This window comes from Neofelis nebulosa, chromosome 2 (assembly GCF_028018385.1).
Source record: "Neofelis nebulosa isolate mNeoNeb1 chromosome 2, mNeoNeb1.pri, whole genome shotgun sequence".
Classification (NCBI taxonomy): domain Eukaryota; kingdom Metazoa; phylum Chordata; class Mammalia; order Carnivora; family Felidae; genus Neofelis; species Neofelis nebulosa.
Window position 1 is genome coordinate 17096772 of NC_080783.1, and position 19611 is coordinate 17116382.

Below are 19611 nucleotides of genomic sequence, written 5' to 3' on the forward strand. Positions count from 1 at the left end.
TTTGGGCATGATTTCCGTCAGCTTCAGTTGTGCTTTTGCACTGTTCTGCATGCCAAATAACCTTTGGTTGTTGTTAGCCCTTACCAGTAATCCCCCTCCTAGGATCTCTGTCTGGTATGATGGATTGCAGACCCCCTATCAGGGCCCTATTTCAGCCCAAATGGACCTCTTTGTAATGACAAAAGGACTCTTTGGTGTCCAAAGATTCCTGCTGCTGGGTCCCTGCCTATGTGGTCAGGTCAAGCCTGTCTGGTCAGACTGGGTTGGGTAAAGCCTCAGATTTTGGACACAGTGATTGAGATCGTTGTTTCTTCTCAGGGGCAATTTCAACTATATGGTTAGTTCTCTTGGCCCCGGCCCTGCCGTATTTACCTGCTCTGTGTCAGTTTGCCACCATGCTGGAGCTGTTCTCATGGCTGGAGCTTTTATGAACCATAACATTCAGACCCTAGGGCAGGGGAAGAGGCAGGATTTCATCAAGGTTGTGAGTCATTGGTTGTTTTGCTTCCACAATGCTGCCATGCCACACCTGATCAATCCAGTTGCATTTACCCCTTTAAAGGTCATACGCTGAGCCCCGAAGTCTGAATTTATTCTGGTCAGACGAGAAGAAAATTAAAGGTTTGCAAACACTTTATTGCCAAAATACGAAAAATTCCTAAAAATAAATTTAACATTTATTGAATACCTATCACATGGAAAGCACTGACGTATAAATACTGTACGTGCATTTAATTTAAAAACAAGTTTTTTAGATGTTTATTTTTTGAGAGGGAGAGAGACAGTGTATGAGTGGGGGAGGGGCAGAGAGAGAGAGGAAGACACAGAATCCAAAGCAGGGTCCAAGTTCTGAGCTGTCAGCGTAGAGCCCGACGCGGGGCTCAACCCCACGGACAGTGGGATCATGACCTGAGCCCAAGTCAGACGCTTAACCCACTGAGCCACCGAGGCACCCCATGCATTTCATTTCTATTGAGAGAAGATACCATATCTGACCTAGTGAGATTCATATTCTAGCTGGGGTGGGGGTGGGAGTCACAGACATTTATTTTGACAATGTTTATGGATTATTGTGAACATCTAGAACAAAAAAGTTTCCTTGTTTATGAAAGTACAGTGTATTGCATTTCATTTAAAAGCTGATTGACTCAACAAAGTTCATATTTACAAAAGCAGGCTATTCTACCTGTAACTCTGCTACCTGAAGTTATTAATAATGATCACCCTTCAAGACTCTTGAAATAGAAACAATGCCGGGCAGGTCCACAGACAAATTTCAATCCATTTATTTAACCCACATGGGCATCGATATTCGTTTTCCCCTACGACAGATGTCATGGAAAAACAGACATGTAAAATCATCAAGAAATTTATAATCCAATTGGGAAGATGAGGCATACACATAACGTTAGTATAAGAAAAAAATGACATGGGTATCATAATAAGTTAAGAGTTAATAGTAAGTATGATTTAATTACAGTGAGATTTCAAAAGCAGAGATAATTATGGGGTATTGTTGAAGAACTTCTGGCGTCACTGCAAACTGCTTTCACTCAATGATCAGGGCAACGGCTGTCTCAGGTCTTAAGGAATTTCCCTTTGGAAATCTTGGACATTTCCTAGAATCTCAAAACATGCCCTACGCCGGATGGTGAAGAGCCATCATGGAAAAAGCTATTCTATGCTACACTTCTGCTTCTAGAGCAAAGCATTCAGGATTTTAGCCCAGGTATGTGTGGGGGATCCACAAGTAAAAGAATCAGGTTCTTCACCGAAAAGGACATTCATTTTTCTTTTGTCTCGCTCATAGGAAGGTTCAGGTTCTTGAACGGATTTTTGCCTTTATGAGGATGTCCATGGGGTTACGGTCAATACAAGAAGGAAAAGTCAGGCCGTAGTTTAGATCTCTAGATCCAAAGTACCTCAGTTAATTTATTGGCATATTTACAGGTATCTCCTTTCAGTCTGATGAAAAGCTTGTAGAACAGCTGGTGCCTAGGCGATCGGGGAGTGTTCGGTGTCCCTCCCGGAAACTGATCAGAAGCTCAGGGGGTAGATGTAAAGAGCAAATGTGAGACTGTTCCTTCTTCAGTGCTACAGAAGATGCATTGCTATGTCCTTCTGGAGTGGGAGAAGGAATTAGGTGGAGGAGAGCTCTGATAAACCAGTTCTGTGAGAGGTCTCAGAAGGGCATTTATTGAAGAATTGCCAGAGGACAGGAAATGTCTTTGACTTTGACGAAGTTGGGAAATGATCAGAAATAAGGTATCAGGGTCCTACTTCAATTCATGCCTTTACTCTGGCCTCGCTCGATGACTTACAATAAACTACCCCATCTTGGTCAAGGAGCATGAGTCCAGTCAGCCAGGGTAGCTCTATTTACTAGAACCAACTGCTTGCTAGAGTTAATTCATAGCATGGCTTGCTAGCTAGAAGTCCTTATGAGGCAGTGAGCTCTGAACCTTAGTTGGAGGGCGAGTTTTTTTTAATGTCTCTTCTAGGGTCCTTTCAATAAAATACAGTGTGGGATAAAACATGTGAGGGGCGCCTGAGTGGCTCAGTGAGTTAAGCATCCAACTCTTGATTTCAGCTCAAGTCATAATCTCATGGTTTGTGAATTCAAGCCCCATGTAGGGCTCTGTGCTGACAATATGGAGCCTGCTTGGGATTTCTTCTCCCTCGTTCTCTTTCTGCCCTCACTCCCCCCATATCTCAAAATAAATAAACATTTAAAAAATGTGGTGGTTGGGGCTCCTGGGTGGCTCAGTGGCTTAAGCGTCTGACTTCGGCTCAGGTCATGATCTCACGGTTCGTGGGTTCGAGCCCTGCGTGGGGCTCTGTGCCAACAGCTCGGAGCCTGGAGCCTGTTTTGGATTCTGCATCTCCCTCTCTCTCTGCCCCTCCCCTGCTCACGCTCTGTTTCTCTCTGTCTCTCAAAAATAAATAAATGTAAATTTTTTTTTAAATGTGATGCTCATCTGGCTATACTGTGTATCTTCATAAGTGGTAAAATAACAGAATTATTAACAAGCATGTAAGAATTATTAACATGTATGTAAGATTTCTGTTGGAGGTAGCAGAGTACTCAAACTTAGAGAAAGTTTATATTCAATGGATTTTAAAGCCAAGTTTATCAAAATATAGCCTACTCCTTTTATCCTTCTATCTTTCGTAGTTTATACTAAAAGGAGAAAGAACAAAGTTATAGCTCATATCTGAGGTATGTAGCGACTATGTCAGATGCATTCATTACCAAAGAAATCCTGACCTATATATATGTGGAGGGAAAATGCAAAATGCATTGTTTCTCCATAAACACAGACCATAAATTGACGAATTTATGTCTAAATTACCAATGAACAGTGTTTGCTACATTCTGCTGGCGTTTCCAACAAAGTGAGTAACATCCTTGGGGATATTTTGTGTTGGAGAACGTCACCCGTTATTTCTTTTCTCTTCTTAAAAAAATATGTTTTATTTATTTTTGAGAAAGAGAGAGACAGAGTCTGAGCAGGGGAGGGGCAGAGAGAGAGGGAGACACAGAATCCGAAGCAGGCTCCGGGCTGGGGCTCGAACTTGTGAACCACGAGATCGTGACCTGAGCCGAAGTGGGACCCTTAACCGACTGAGCCCTCCACGTGCCCCACTTCACCCGTTATTTCTAAAAGAACTCTGAGGGCAAAGAGCAATTTCTGCATGCGCACAGCATGGGCAAGACCTTTTGGTCTCCCACTGGTATTTTCCAACCGAATCAGTCACCACCAGCAAATTCACCTTCCAGTCTGACAGACAACCATGAGACTCTCGCTGCAAGTTCCTGGGTGTTACTGTTCTCCAAGCACTGGAATAAAATGCATGCATCCCGGAGGGGAAAGCACACGGCGTAAGCTGCACTGGAGCTGCTGTGCTTCAGAGCAGCTGGGAAAATTGTGAGGATCACAGGAGTCCTGTTTTAGGTTAAGAAGTGTGTGTGCGCGCGCGCGCGCGCGCGCGCGTGTTCAGTGGGGAGGGGTCCTCAACCTCAAGTCTTTTGCACGTGCTGTTTCTGCTCCATGCTTCTCAACAAGGATGCCATGGGTGGGGGGTGGGGGGTTGGACCTGTCTTCATTGTCCCTGGCTGTCCTATGCATTACGGGACATTGGGCTTCTTGGCTCTGTCACCTAATTACCAGCAGCAGGTGTCTCTCCTCTAGTTGCTCCCCACCTGGTCACTGTGATCATTAAACACACCCCCTGCGATTGCAAATGGCCCCCCGTGTGCAGGAGTGTCATCCCAGGTGGAGAACCCTGTGTCCTTTGGTGCTCACAGTCCAGCTTTCTACATCAGCCGCCTCACCTCCTCCAGGCCCTTGTTCAATGACGCCCTCCCTAGGAAGTCACTGGGGGCAGTGTGCTCGCCATGGGGTCTCCTCCCCACCTCTCTCTGTCTGCTTCCCCTTCACTCCACCTTTGTTTTTCCCCACAGCCCTCATCACCATCTGGTATGTAATTTTTGCTTGCTTATTTTGACCCCATTCCCCACCCACCATAATAGGTGCTTAATTAATATTTGCCAAATCTAAAAAGCTAAACGGAGCAGGATGAATTGTTCTTGCACCTTTTGAATTTCGGCATAAATCAGACCAAGATAACAGAAGGCGACGTACACTATTCCCGAATATCCCATAGGCTCGTTAGTCTGTGCAATGCCACACGATCATCACCCTGAACAAGTCCACACCCTGAGGCAGATGACCGTGAAAACCTTCCTTCCCTTTTCCTCTGCTTCACTCAGGGGTCTCAGCCAATAGGGTACCAGGATGAGAATGAACGGCTGGCAATGGGGGCAACACTGGCCCAACTGGAGGAAAAGGATACAAGGATAGTTGCGTAAAGGGATTGTTGCCGGGCAGGGTAGGGTGTGGTTGCTGGGACTCCGAAGGTGAGACTCCTACAGAGAAGGCTGGTGTGAGAAAGCCTTGAACTTTGGTTGAGGACAAACCAGCCAGAGGCGACTCTTTAAGGAGGGAGCTGCCAGGATAAATATTCTAGGCTCGTTATCTTCCTGCCCTCCGTCTCCTGCTTGGGCGTCCCATTGACTGTGGCAAAGGCAGAGCTAGAGGGCTAGTGTGCACACAGCTACTGTGCAGGCAGAGAGCAGGGTGGAAGAGGGTGGGGACACAAGTTCTTTCTCTAGTGATAGAAGCTGGAGGAGGAGAAGCCATGAAATGCACAGAGAAGCTTCTCCCACACCTCCAACCACCCTCACAAATTCTGTAGAGGACTTGATTATCCAAGTGGAACCCGAAATGAAAGACTATGTATAGGTTTTTGCAGACTGATATGTGCTTCTCAATCCCTAGCAAGGTCATTTTCGGAATGGATTGAACCATGCCCTTTCTTTCAAGACAGGGGTGTTGTGCTGGGGTTCTCCAGTGTAGTTGGAAGAACTGTGAGGTATTCCTCCTTTTATGTTCATTTGTTATGGAATATGTGGGTGAGCGTTAGATAAAGTGAATGAGATTGTTCAGGAAATAATCTTACTCTCCATTGAGAATGGGCTGAAAAAGAATTTGCTTTATATGTAGTACAAATCAAGTGAACGTCACATATTCCAAAATTACAGGGAAAAAAATAATTTAGCCCACTATATAGCAAGAATCATGGTCTACCCTGTGGAGTAGTGACCTATGTTGTATTTACAGAAGTTGTAGAAGAGGGGGTCTATGCAGCTCATATTAATATATTATATAACTATTACATAAATACTGTACTATACAAGTTATATAAATCTATTATAAAAATATTATATGTACATACATAATGTATGTACTACATAATACATAATAATCTATTACTATATATTATATAACAATCTAATGATTGTCTATTATATTTATAGTGATCTATTATTATATATTCTATAAAAATATACATACATATACATACGCATATACATATACGTATATCAGGGGAACATTTCCATATTTTACAGCTTTAGGTAGACAAGAAACTACAGCTGTGTGCATGTGCATTCTTGGAAGAGGGGCTGCTAGATTAAAAGAAGACTAAAGTGGATTGCTCTGCTGGTTGTCGGAGAAATCGGAGTAGAACATATATGGTTACCGGCACACTAGCTAAAATTAGATTATCCAACAGTCTAAAACACCAGGATCTCTTGGGTCCTCTGCTGTGGTACATGGCAACGGGTCTCTTCAGCTGAGGGCATCCTAGCTCCTCTCCCAAGTAGCTCCTGTAGGTCTGGTGAGCCAACTGGGTCCCAGCAGAAGACTGGGTGAAGCCATCATCCTCCAGAGCAAGGCAGACGAGCTTGCACTGGCAACAAGATCTTAAGGACCGAGCGGGAAGACCTCTTCAACAGCCAGTTCTCTATTCCTATAAACATCTATGATTTGGTGTTGTGTTGTGTCTTTGGTTTTTACAAAAGAAGAGAAAAGCTATTTATTGGCGATTTCTTGAGGGCTTTTAAGAACAATGAGAGGTCAATTGGGAATACTTCTGAAGAGAAAAGAGAGCAGACGGAGAGATTTTCCCCAGAGACATCTAGAGTGTGTCTTTCCCTTTTTCCTCTGGATGAAGGGGGTGTCAGCAGTCACTGTGATCGCTGGAGGCCAGCATCCATGCCCTGTCTTCTGAGCATCACATACATCTTTCATTTTCTTGTCTGAACTGGCCAGGAGACCAGGTCAAGGGAATGGGCACAGGAGTACTGATATCTAAGATTGACTACCCCACCTCCCTACAAGGATGGATACTTACAATTATTTCCCTTGATTTAAAGAAGAGAAATGGAGAGTTGTTGCCTGTCTTTTTAAAATGAACTTGAGATTCACACTGGCTAAATGTAGATGTTTCTAAAATAACTGCTGTATTTGCAAATGAAACGAAGTACATTGTGTTACTATCTTCCATTCGATTTCACTCTCCCTCATCTCTAACTTGAGGGTCTGATGATAATACACAGAAACCTAGGCAACCTATTGCCTAGAGACAATACCAAGGTATTCATCATTCATCCAATAATATGGAAGGAGAAAAATTTGGGGAAGAACCTAACAGGACAGCAGGAAATGGAGCATGAAAATGGATATACCAGATACATGTTAACAGCATAAAGACACTTACAGGGTTCCTTAGAGAGACTCTCAATGTCCATTGACTGATGAATGGATAAAGAAGATATAGATAGATAGATATAGATATAGATATAGATATAGATATAGATAGATGATATAGATATAGATATATGCACACACACCATGGGATACTACTTGGTGATGAGAAAGAATGAAATCTTGCCATTTGCAACAACATGGATGTAACTAGAGTACATTGTGCTAAGTGAAATAAATCAATCAGAAATAACAATTTTACTCATGTGAAATTTAAGAAACACAACAGATGAACACAGGGGAAGGGAAGGAAAAATAGGATTAAAAACAGAGAGGGAAGCAAACCATAAAAGACTCTTCAATACAAAGAAAAAACTGAGGGTTGCTGGAGGGGAGGGGAGGTGAGTGGAGGGATGGGTTAAATGAGTGATGAACATTAAGGAGAGCACTTTCAGGGATGAGCACTGGGTGTCATATGTAAGAGACGAATCACTGAGTTCTACTCCTGAAACCAAGATCACACTGTATGTTAACTAACTTGAATTTAAATTTAAAGAGAGACAGAGAGGAGAGAGAGAGAGAAGAGAGATTCTGGAAAACAACCAAACTCAAGAGAGGAGAAGTGACACGTATACAATATTCCTGTGAGGTTGCTTCCTAATTTTCTTTTGACCGCCCTGGTTTCGGGAAGACGTTCAGTGGACCTTAGAAGTAAGTACACTCTGAATGTACTTTGGTAGAAAGTCTCCTATCCTGTCCCATTCCTCTGTGCTGTTTGGGTTACTGCTTCACATGAAGGATGTACCCCCACCTGGATCTAGGCCACCCTGTGGCTCCCTCTGGCTCCTGAAGTCCCTATGCCAAGATTCTGCACTTTTTACTTCTCTCCACCTCTTTGAGCTTGTCTCTCTGATCCTCCACACTCCTGCAGAGCTGACAAGTCCCACGTGTGCCTATATACTCCCTGTACCCCCCCCCACCTCAGCCATTGATCCCTGACATTTAAAAAGTGTGTGGATCATTCTGGTGAGAAGGCTGACCTTTACAGGTATGTCCCAGATGAAGTAATCGAAAAATAAAGAAAGGGACAGAAGAAAATGCTAAATGAAACCTAGATTAAACAGTATCTCGAGGGGATCCCCAATTAGGAAACACTGAAATATGTATATTGCCTCCAAAATATGTTCTCTTCTACTTAATACTACTGAAGACTTTAAACCAATGTGTTCGTTTTTGTGTTTTGCTTTTTTTATTTTCTCCATGTCATCTTTCCTTCCCAGCAATACTTTCGTCCACCTCCTTCCCAATGTGAGCTCTCAATTCCACCCTGGCTTTATTTAAACACTTTGATGCAAATTGAGTAAATCTGGCTGTAAATAATCCGAGTGGCTTCCCCTATTGGTGTCTCTGTTTCTGGTGGTTGTACCGCCCGTGTAGTTAGTATCCTGACGCAAGCTTACAGAGGAGCCCATTTCATTAATTGCAGAGATTAAGAAGAGTTTCATTTTTTTTCTGTCAGAGGCCAAGGCCAGTCATTAATTTATCAAGAGAATTAAAGATACTCCTGGGGGAACAGTCCAAACATTATTTTTAATGCTGGCAGCAAGAATTGATAAAATGCCTATCATCCGTGATAGCAACATCCTTTTTGATTTATGTACTTTATGGGGTAAAAATAAAAATGGCAAAAAGAAACACATATTCTGAAATAGTCCACGAGAGAATGTATAACATTAAGAACTCCTCTCGAAAGGTGCAGGAAATGCCATCAGTCAATCATAAGCCTCTAGAGACGGTTCAAAGGGCTTAGTAACCCAATCATTTCTAGATGAGTTAGCTTGTTTGAAAATGGTCTTTGATGAAGGTTTGATAAAATGATGCAAATAGGTTAGACACTTTTCCTTTCACATTTTTATTTTGGACAGGCCAGAAAGTCTTTCGCCGGCTATCACTGTGCTTATCGAATCTACACGCATTTGTCCATGAATATACCCAATAAAGATTTATTGAGGGCTTACTGAGTTCCAGGCACAGTGCTGGCTCTAGGATTACAACAGTGGCAAGAAAGACCTAATCACTACTTTCATGGAGCGTCATGTCCAAGGAAGTAGACCACAAACCACGGAGAGTGATGAGTACTACAGAAAAGAGAATAGAAAAGAAAGTAACTAGGAATGGTCATATCATATAAGGCAGTTGGGGAAGACATTTCTGAGAAGGTAGGACCTGATTTATGAGAGGGAGCCAGCCTTGGAAGAATTTTGGAGAAACATTCTGGCAGAGTGAATAGCATGTATAATGGCCCTAAAATAGAAACAACTTTGGAGTATCTGAAGAAAAGGAAGCAGGTCAAGAAGGACACATCAGAGTGAAAAGGGAGTAGAGTGGTACGAGACCAGAGCAGAGAAGTGGATCCAGGTAGTGGCATGGGTTTTATTACAGTGTATAAGAATGTCACCGGAAGCCTGACCAGTGGACTAGTAGAGCGTGGTTTGCATTTTTAAAATATCCTTCTAGGGGCGCCTGGGTGGCTCAGTCGGCTAAGCACCCGACTCTTGGTTTTGGTTCAGGTTATGATCTTATGGTTCATGAAATGGAGCCCCACACTGGGCTCTGTACTAACAGCGTGGAGCCTGCTTGGGATTCTCTCTCCCTGTCTCTCTGCACCTCCTCTGCTCTCCCTCTCTCAAAATAAATAAATAAACTCAAAAAATGTTTAAATAAAATAAAGTATACTTCTGGCTGCTATGTGGAGAATAGACTTTAATGGGGCAAGACACATAGATGAGAACCCAGTTCGGAAGCAACTGCAGACTTCAAGTAAGAGAAGATGATGATTTGGACTGAGATTCTGGTAAAGATAGGGAGAAGTGGATGAATTTGAGATAAAGTTTGGTAATTGAACTGGCAGAACGGGGTGATGGATTGGATTAAGGAGAGTCAAGGAAAGAAAAAGAGGAAGGAGCTAACTCTTGGCTTTTGATTTGAACAACTTAGTAGATTATGCTTCTGTTTACTTCCATGGCTACCTAAACAAAGACTATCAAAACGGAACCAGATGTATCTTTTTAAATCGTTGAATGATATGAAGCGGAATATTTTGACCCAAATTGTTACACAGGTTGATTGGTTATTTGTTGAATCACCAACTTTGTAGTTAGTACTAAATTGTAACTATTTACTCTAAAGTATTTTCCCAATATAGTGATGACCTATTTTGAGTTGTAGCTGTGTCTGTGTTCAAAATGATGATTAATTCATTGCCTGTAGGTGTTAGGGATTAGGCATGATTCTTCCAAGGAAAAATTCTTGGGTGAGTAGGATAGAATACTTGACTTTTTGCCAAGATGTGTTTGGATTTCTCTAAAATCTTTTCATCTTTTTAAGGGTCAAGAGAACGCCATTTGGATGACATGGAACTTATGCCAAAAGCAGATTCTTATCCAAGGTTAACATATCTTGAGATCCATTCAGCAAAGTGATTTCTCCTTGATATTTCACTTAAAAAGAAAAGTTTTATTGCATAATGAGGTATATTAATGCCCTGCAAATGTAATGTGCCTCTGTGATATACAGAGTATTTTAGTTTTTATACACTTAGCAAAGCATTTATTCTATTATCACATAATCACTTCCAGCCTAAATAAAGAATCTAGAGCTTAATGCACAATGAATCCTATCTTCTAGCAGCTTTATTACTGTATCAGTTATTAATTTAAGTTTGTGTCATTTTTAGTTAAAAAGAAAGATGGCCTAAAGATTTGTTTGCATTAGAGTATATTGAATATCCTGTACGTTGGGGTATTTAACATTGCAAGAATAAGCTATGATATTATTATTGCAATCTAGACATTCTTAGAGTGCATTTAATCCTCCCACATCCAAAAGTGCTTTAAAAACCATAAATATAAGGGACTCCTTTAACTTTCAAGTGGTAAAACAGTCTGGGAGATAGGTGTCTGAGTCACAGAGTGGTGAGGCTCCCAGTAGTTAATAACCCAACAGTTTACACTATACTTTAGTACATGTCACCTCTATAAGTATGGGGAAGATGAATTAGATCACACTTAGCAAGAACTTAAAGCTCCATGATCAAGACCTTGAAGACATACCAAGTAGGTCTGATCCTTCTTGTTTTGGTAAGTCTACCTCCTGAAATGAAATGCAGGATCCCTTTGCCCTTGACTTCATGTTTCCCTGAGCTCATGTCTTCATGGTAACAGTAATGGTTACCATTCCCAATCACCTATGGCATGCCAGATGTTCTGTGGACGTGGCCTTACGGATTCTTCACATACCTAATTAACCCCCTTAGGTACAACTGTTTGATTACATTTTATAGCTGAGGTGAGGGAGGAACTCAGATTTTCAGTAATCTTCCCCGATTTTAATTTCAAAATGATTTCATGTGTATGGAGGAGGGTAGAGGGATGTGTGAAATTCTCAGAGAATCATGACTTGGACACCGATTATGTGGCAAATTAGCCTATTATCTTCTTTTTCAGAGTTTACATCGTTTCTTTTCCACTCTATCCCCAACCAGAAAAGACACTTCCAGGCAGAAAACGGAGGGCTAGATTTGTGCCAGTTGGGGTATAGACTACGGATTAGGGCCCATGCATATGAACAGTCTTCATGTGTATTGAGATATTAAGAGGAAGCATTTAGAAATATTTATAACAATTTGATAGTAACTTTTTGTCTGCTGACTTTCATACAATAAAGTAAATAGCCTTGTCTTTTTTAGATTTCACTTTATTTCATTTTTGTTTATAAAAGTATTGATCCGTGATGAAGGGGGGGGATGGGGAAACTGATGCTTCAACACAGTTAGTTGAGAGGCTCTGGACTAAATAGATAGTAGGCATGAAAAGAAACCATGAATACTTAGTCAGACCCAGCTACTGGGCTCTGTGTCTTTTTTTGCGACAGAACATCATGGGGCCAAACAGACCCCAGGAAACTGGTGGCTGCACAGTAAATTGAGGTGGTTGGAATCCTAGATCAACTGGCACAGATTTCTATGTGCCAACAAGTCATGGAAGGCACAGAATGTAAGTCCCCAAGAAGAGGTGCGGCCATAGTTGAACGAGACATTGGCTGCACAAAGGTTGGTTGGGAAAAACCAAGGGTCATTTCAGCAGCCATCTTTATGGAACCCCAGAATATGACTGATATCTCAGAGACTCCCTGGAAAGAACACATAAAGCCAGATTATGGCTGCCCTTCCCTCAAGCTTTTTTTTTTTTTTGTCATTCCTTCAATCCTCAGACTCTGAATTTAGGTACAGTCCTAGGGAAAGAATTGTGGCTCAAACCCTGAGTTTAATACTTTGCTACCCTGACTTAAACAAGCTAAAGATAAAAATTAGGTTGGAATAGAGTTATATATTTCTTAGTTTGCCAACGAGTAATACATACCCAAAACAAACATGTACTCAAAACCAGCCGCCCGATGATCTAATGTATTAATAATCTGGAGACTAAATTCCTTTATTTGTCTCAAGGGAAGATATCATCCTAAGTGCCAAGGGCACTAGCTTTCCCCAGAAGGCAGTGAGCTCTCAGGTTGCCAGTATTTTCATAGTGATTCAGATTCCAGAAGGTCTGATGATATCACTGATTCTGATTTCTTTATCTACTCCTATTCTTAATCAGTTACAGGATTCTGCCAACCTTTTCTTTGACATGTTTCTCATATTTGTTCTTACTTATGTATTTCTACTGCAATCAAACCAATTTATCTTACCATTTCCTCAAACTTTAATTAGGAAAATACCTGATCTCCCAGACTCTGGTCTGTCCTATCTCCTATTCCCTCTCCATTTTTTTTTTTTTTTTATACCCTAAAACCAAAACATTCTTTAGGTCATGGCAGAGCCTTGCTCAAAATTCATTGGTTCTTAGTGTTAACTGAATAAAATCTAGACTCCTGGACATGACCACAACCAGCCTTTCCAGTTTTATCTCTTACTACCCCCTCCCCACTCAGTTGCCTTCCTTACCCCTCATCCCCCACCCTTGCCCCTGGCCATCAGCCAGTACTGCCTACTGTCCTCTGGACAGTTAGGTTTAATATTGCCTGTTTCTTGGTCCTTGCTGAGCTTTCTGCTTGAAACATCTCCTTCCTTCTACTTAGGCTTCCCATTCTTAAATTCCTGGAGTTCTCCATTCTCCAGGAAGTCTTTTCTGATCTGGATGTTTCCTCTTTATTCTCCAGTATTTTTGGTATTAATTCCTGTCTGAGGTTTATATTCAGCCTTGTTTGCCTGGGGTTCCTCGGGTTTTAGCACTAAAGGACCCTCATACTGAGAAATCCTTCAATTCTGGGGTACTATCATTATGTTTTGGGGGTCTCTTGTCCTCTGTTCTCAACTAAATTGGAGTCTTGGTAACAGTAGGAAATGCACCAGATTCTTGTTTTCTAGTGTTGCCTAAGTACTCATCCATGTGAAATGTCTTACTGTCTGGCTAGTCTGTACATTGAGGACATCATCTTAGTCTCACATTTACCTTACACGCATTCACCTGATATGTCACTTATGAAGAAATACTCCGTGGGAGCCAAGCCATTAGTGAACTCTCTAATGAGCATTCATTACACTTGGCTATTCCCAAAGACTTCCACCCCATATTTTAGACTGTGGTAGAGTTTTGGGGGTTAAAGAGTAAAACAGAAATGGCCAACCCTGTCAGGACTCCTAAAAAGAAATGTGCAACTGATCTGCTGAAACCAGTCCCAGTTAGGAGAGTCCAGAGTATTTTGGAAGGTTTAAAATAAACTTGGATCGCCCCTTCAGGTGGAAATGTTCTCTGCCTTCTCTGCATCAGAAAGCCCTCTCTTTTCTGCCTGTTTTATTCGTCCTACGAGTGGTAGTTAAATGGTGGTGGAAGACAGCATGGGCCAAGTACAGAAAGAGAGGACTTGTGATAGCCGGGATATCCTGGAAAACTCATGCAAGCAGCATGAGCAGAGATGCACCCAGCGAGGTGTTTTCTCAGAAGTGAGAGGAAAGCTCACAGGAGATCGTCTTTCATGCCCCATGCTGTTCCCCCAATCCCACAGAAACCTCTGTAGCCAACTTAAAACTGTTATCTAATATGCAAGCTTTGGGGTAAACAAGGTTCTATCCACTGTGTAAAAATGTCTGAGACAGTTTACAGCCAATGATCCCTTTATAATAAATGTCTCCCCTGAGCCATAGCAAAATTGTTCTTGCATTTAGCATCTGGGCTATCTTTTGTTTTCTGTGATGCCTACTGTCCTGAAATGTACCAAGAACTTGTAATGTACAAAAAATAAAGTTAGCTATCCCTTGGGAGTCAGAATAAAAACTGAAGTGTATTGGCTTTGGATTCATAAAGTATTTTAGAAGAAAGTTCCTTGAGAAATAGGATCTTCGGGGGAAAATTAGAAAAAAGAGAGAAAAGGGGCAGAGAAACAGAACCGATAGCACGTATACATATATAGAGACAGAGATTCATTTTGAGAAATTGGCTTATGTGACCAGGGGTGGGGGACTTACAAGTCTAAAATCTGCAGGGCAGTCTGGAAATTCAGGAAGAGTTGAAGTTGTGTTCTTGTGTTCTTGAGTACAAAGGCTGGAAACTCATGTGAAGTTTCTATGTTGAAATCTGGAGGCAGGATTTTTGTAAGAGACCCAGTCTTCTGAGGCCTCCAGCTGATTAGACAAAGCCCACCCACCTTATGGTGAGTAATCTGCTTTACTCAAAACCTACTGCTTTAAATATTAATTACACTGGGCGCCTGCTTGGCTCAGTCATTTAAGTTTTTGAATCTTGATTTCAGTTCAGGTCATGATTTCATGGTTGTGAGATCAATCCCCGTGTTGGGCTCTGTGCTCAGCATGGAGCCTGCTTGGGATTCTCTCTCCCCCACTCTCTCTCCCTCTCTCTCTTTCTGCCCTTTCACCTACCCCCCCAAAATAATTAAGCATTAAAAAAATAAATATTAATCACATCTAAAAAATACCTTCACAGCAATATCTAGGCTGGTGTTTGACCAGGGAACAGGACACCACACTCTGGCAAATTAATAAATAAAATTAATCATCACTGTGAGACATGATACTATTCCATGTTAAAGAAGAAGTTTTTATTAAGCTTAAGCAGGCTGTCAATTTAAGCTAACAGTTATGTTTTAAACCTGAAGTATTCCCTGGATGACAAAATCTCTGGAATGCCCTCACTGCATATCTTTAAAGTTGAGTCATGTCTAAACATAAAGTAAGATTAATTTTAACATTTTTACCTCTTTCCCCAACTTAAAAAAAAAAAAAAAAAAAAAGATGCGACTGTAAAGTTCCCCACTCTTCTTGGTTTCACACAATAAGCCGAGAGAAAGCATGATTTGCAGCATTTGTAAAGCTAACAGAAAAACACTGCAGGGAAAGGTCTCGAAACCACAGAGTAAGGTAAATACTAGGTTGTAATCTAATTAGCAAATGATAATAGAAGCCAATGGAAAACAGGCCACATGCCCAAGAACTACAATTCCCCTGGGAAATAAATGATTGATCGCTTGGAAACAGATAGGGGAAAGCGTGTTCTTGCCTGTGACCTGAAACATAGATCACGGCTTCCAACCCAAGTAAAAGCATTTGTGAAAAACCAAATGCTTTACATACCAGTGCTCTGTCATTTACGGGCAAGACTGGTGAAGTCCTCCTGCAGAACACCGGTGACCCTTGCAATTAAAGTCCTAACTCACTTCAGAAAGGTTGCTAGATGCAGAATGACGTCAGTAAAGTGATAATTTCCTCAACTTGAAGATAAAAGGCATAGTTTCTTAGGCGCCACCCGTCTTATTGCCATCCGCCACTCACACAGAGATGCACAAAACTCAAAAATTAAAGAGCAGCCACGGTTACCCAACTTCCTGTTGGTTGTTTGACAGGCTGTTCTTAACGGAAGTCCCCCTACGGAAGGTTAGTGTTGTTCTTGAGTTTCGGCGGCTGTGCCTCCAGGGAGGATCACCAGGCTAGGGTGTCAGCTAGAGAACTAAGTTCTGCTTGCTGAGAAGAGAAAAGATAGGAAACTATGTCAGACTGGGAACAACGCGTTAACACAGTCTAAAGGAATTTTACTGTAAGATTGTGGAACGATGACATTTGACGACCTTCTGAGCATATAATCCTCAAGCCGCAGTTTGGATAAGGCTATTAACCTGAACCAACAAGTATCAGCCTGAAATGTCTGTGTGAATCAGCTGGGAGAATTAATAAAGGCAGCCAAAAATGGAATCTGAAGGACAGGGTAGGAGTGAATGAATGCACAAGAATATTTAGAAATGAGGGACAACTTGTCTTGTGTTACAGATCAAAGTGAACCAAATAGGAGGGAAGGAAGAAAGAAGAATGTTTCTCTTTGTTCAGACCACATAGATGTTTGCATCAGAACAAGGGAAGAGCCCCCTCTAAACTCATTTACAAAGGGAAAGAGAAAGTAGGCAAGCAGGATCCTGAAGATTGTTTTTATAGCAAAACTAAAAAGGCTGGCCTGTTCCCTATGGTCAGAAAAGTCGAATTAAAACTCATGTATGATTTAATCAAGGATAAAGGTCACTCCTCAAAGTAGTCACTTCTAGAAAATTACTTCTCTCCTTTTAAATTCCTATTCAATTACATTGCATTACCTTTAGTTAACAATTCTCATAAATAAATATTGATTACACATAGTCACAATAATCGGGAGCTAGGTAGAATAAAAAAATCCGTTTTGAAAATGGGTGAGAGTCTTAGGTATCCGGAGTCATAAAAAATGCTTTTACTCTCCGATCTACTGATAATACATTAGTGATTCCATTCTACGAAAATGAACTAGTTAAAAAACATATACACACGTATTTTTCTATGTTCATCTTTCAAATATATGCAATCCGCATCCTTGAAAATAGTATAAATGTCTCCCAATTAGGAAAATGTTTGAATAAATTATGCTATTGTCATTTAGTAGAGTAGCAGCCATTAAAGTGATATTTATCAAGAGTTTTTAATTAAATGCAAAATACCTATAATAAAATGCTGAGGAAAAGAAAGCAACATAGAAAAAATATACATTATAATTTCAATTCTCAAAAGGCAAAGAGAAGGCAAAGGACTGGCAAGAAGTATTAAAATGTCAACAGCCTCTGGGCGATGCTATTATGAGTAGTGTTATATTATGAGTTATTATTTTCATTAGACTTTTCCATATTTTTCCAAATATATTTAGGAAGTGCAACATTAACAAACTAGCAAAAGAATACAGGGAAGGAGAGGTAAAGATAGTAATGAGGATACAGCTTTTCCCAAGTGTAAGAGGGAGGTCAAGATAGGTAACGACACCCAAATTTCGGGAATCACTAGAGTGCAAACAACGCATATGTATTTCAGACTGAATCGCATATTAGAAATGTCAAGGTTATAGCATACCCAGCTGTCTAATAACGTCTATGACTCTGTAATCCTATTTTCTGATATCTCATGCCAGATAGCAAAGAGGAGGCTCTCAAAGAATACTGGTTTGGAAAGAAACAAAACAAAACAAAACAAAACAAAACAAAACAGAGCAAATTAAAGAATAAAGAGTCCCAAATAAGACCCGGTGAGTATCATTACTATTAAAAACTTTGGGTGTTCCTTTTTCTAACTTAAGGGCCAGATAAGAAAGCTGTGGGGTCTTGACCAAGGTGTCCTTCTGAAGGCATTAGCTTTACCCATTTCTGAGGGCGGTATTTCCTCTCCTCATACAGAGGAGATATGCCATAGCAAAACCACTCAGGAGAACTGTCAGTACTGAATGCCCCAGAGGAATGTGACTGGGCGGCGGGGCAGGACTAGAACCTATGAATGTGCAGACCTTTTGTTTCTCAAGAGTCTCACAGAGTAAAATTGCAGGTACATCAACAAAACAGATATTAATGAGAGTATCATTGGTTGCTAATCGGTTTTTATTTCTTTTTCTCTTTCTTCTTACTCCACATGTGTAACTATGTAGAAATGTCATTAAACTGGGGGATAGCAACAAACGAGTCCCAATCATATGCTTGTGCTTTGCAAATGAACCATGTCCTGTATCAACTATTTGGAGCGATCCCTTCACCCTAAATTTTTAGGAGCAACTGTAGGCTTGTGGCTGACACGTGTAATATCCTCACCCAAATATTAGTCGTAAAGATACAGAGTAAAGATAAAGATGAAAGAAAAGCAAAATTGTGTAGAAGTTTGAATGAAATCAAAGTACTGAAATCTTGGTTAATCGTGCAACTCGGGTCTGGACCGTGTTGCACTTACCTTGAGGAAACTCTTCTGGAAATCCATACTCGGAAAGCACTACTTGCTAGAGCCGTCTCCTACAGAATGAGGCATCAGTGTATGGTGAAGGTAAGACGTGGGTCGATAATAATCTTCTGAAGGTAGCTGAACTCACGCAGGACTGTTGTTACACTGGGAGGGAGAGGGCTGAGATCATTTTGTGGGTCGCGATGAATGACTCAGGTGCTGCAGCCATTGAATGGATAAGTTTTCCTCCCTCATTTTTTTGTCCTTAAATGTATCCGCCTCCACATGTCTGTCGTATCAGGCAGTTCAGTGGTCCCCAAACCCAGATGTAAATCAAAATCATCTGAGGACTTTTTGTATTTTAATAGATATTCTGGAGGGCCCAGCGTTGTAATTCAGCTTCAGTAGACCCAAGGGACCAAAGTTGAGGCTGAAAATCAATATAATTATAGAATTCGGACATGGGTTGTGCAGGGGCCACAATCTGGCAAACAGAGAATGGCAGGAGGAGAGGGGCAACTATTGGGGTCACTTAGAAAAGTATTCTCCAACTACAAACTTCTACTGAAACCTTTCCATTCTGCTCTCTGTTGGGATAGGAAAAAAAAAACGCCATAGGAATCATGACTTGTCATCTAGAAGTTGAGGGTGATTTTTGAGAAATCTGGCACGGGGAAAATAAAAATAGCCAATAAATTGTGAGGGAGTTGAGGCAGCTCATCTACATGCATTTATTATCTATTTATTCACTTAATGTTTTCATTTATTTGTTGGACAAATATTTAGTGAGCATGTCCTGTGTCTGGGCATTGTTTTAGATACAGGAAATACTAATGAACCACGGACACTGTTCCCACCCTCATGGATCTTATAAGAGCACTTATTTGAAAAAAAAAAAAAAATGTTTTATTCTGATTCTGGCAGATTTACTAGGAGGTATAGTTCATTTTAAAATTCATTTTTCCCCCAGGTTTTTTTGGAGGTGTAATTGACATATAAAATTGTGTAACTTTGGGTTATATAATGTAAGGATTTGATACATACATATGCATAACAATTACAAGTTTGGTGAACTTTAATCACCTCATATAGCTACAAATTTGTTTTTTTGTGTGTGTGATGAGAAGTTTTCTTATGGACTCTCTTAGCAACTTTCATATATACAGCACAGTATTATTAACTCCACTCATCATGCCGTATATCACATCCCCAGAACTT

The 19611-nt window shown here is 41.0% G+C and overlaps 1 long non-coding RNA gene across 1 annotated transcript in view; it reads right to left on the minus strand.

Moving 5' to 3' along the window:
• Positions 1-15200: 15200 nt before the first annotated feature.
• LOC131492783 (uncharacterized) overlaps positions 15201-19611 on the minus strand; it is a 31888-nt gene continuing 27477 nt past the window's right edge. Inside the window, exons 2-3 of the long non-coding RNA XR_009252291.1 lie at positions 18406-18558; positions 15201-16146 (exon numbers count right to left, since the gene is read on the minus strand). This is a non-coding gene — a long non-coding RNA (uncharacterized LOC131492783). The remainder of the gene's footprint in view (positions 16147-18405; positions 18559-19611) is intronic.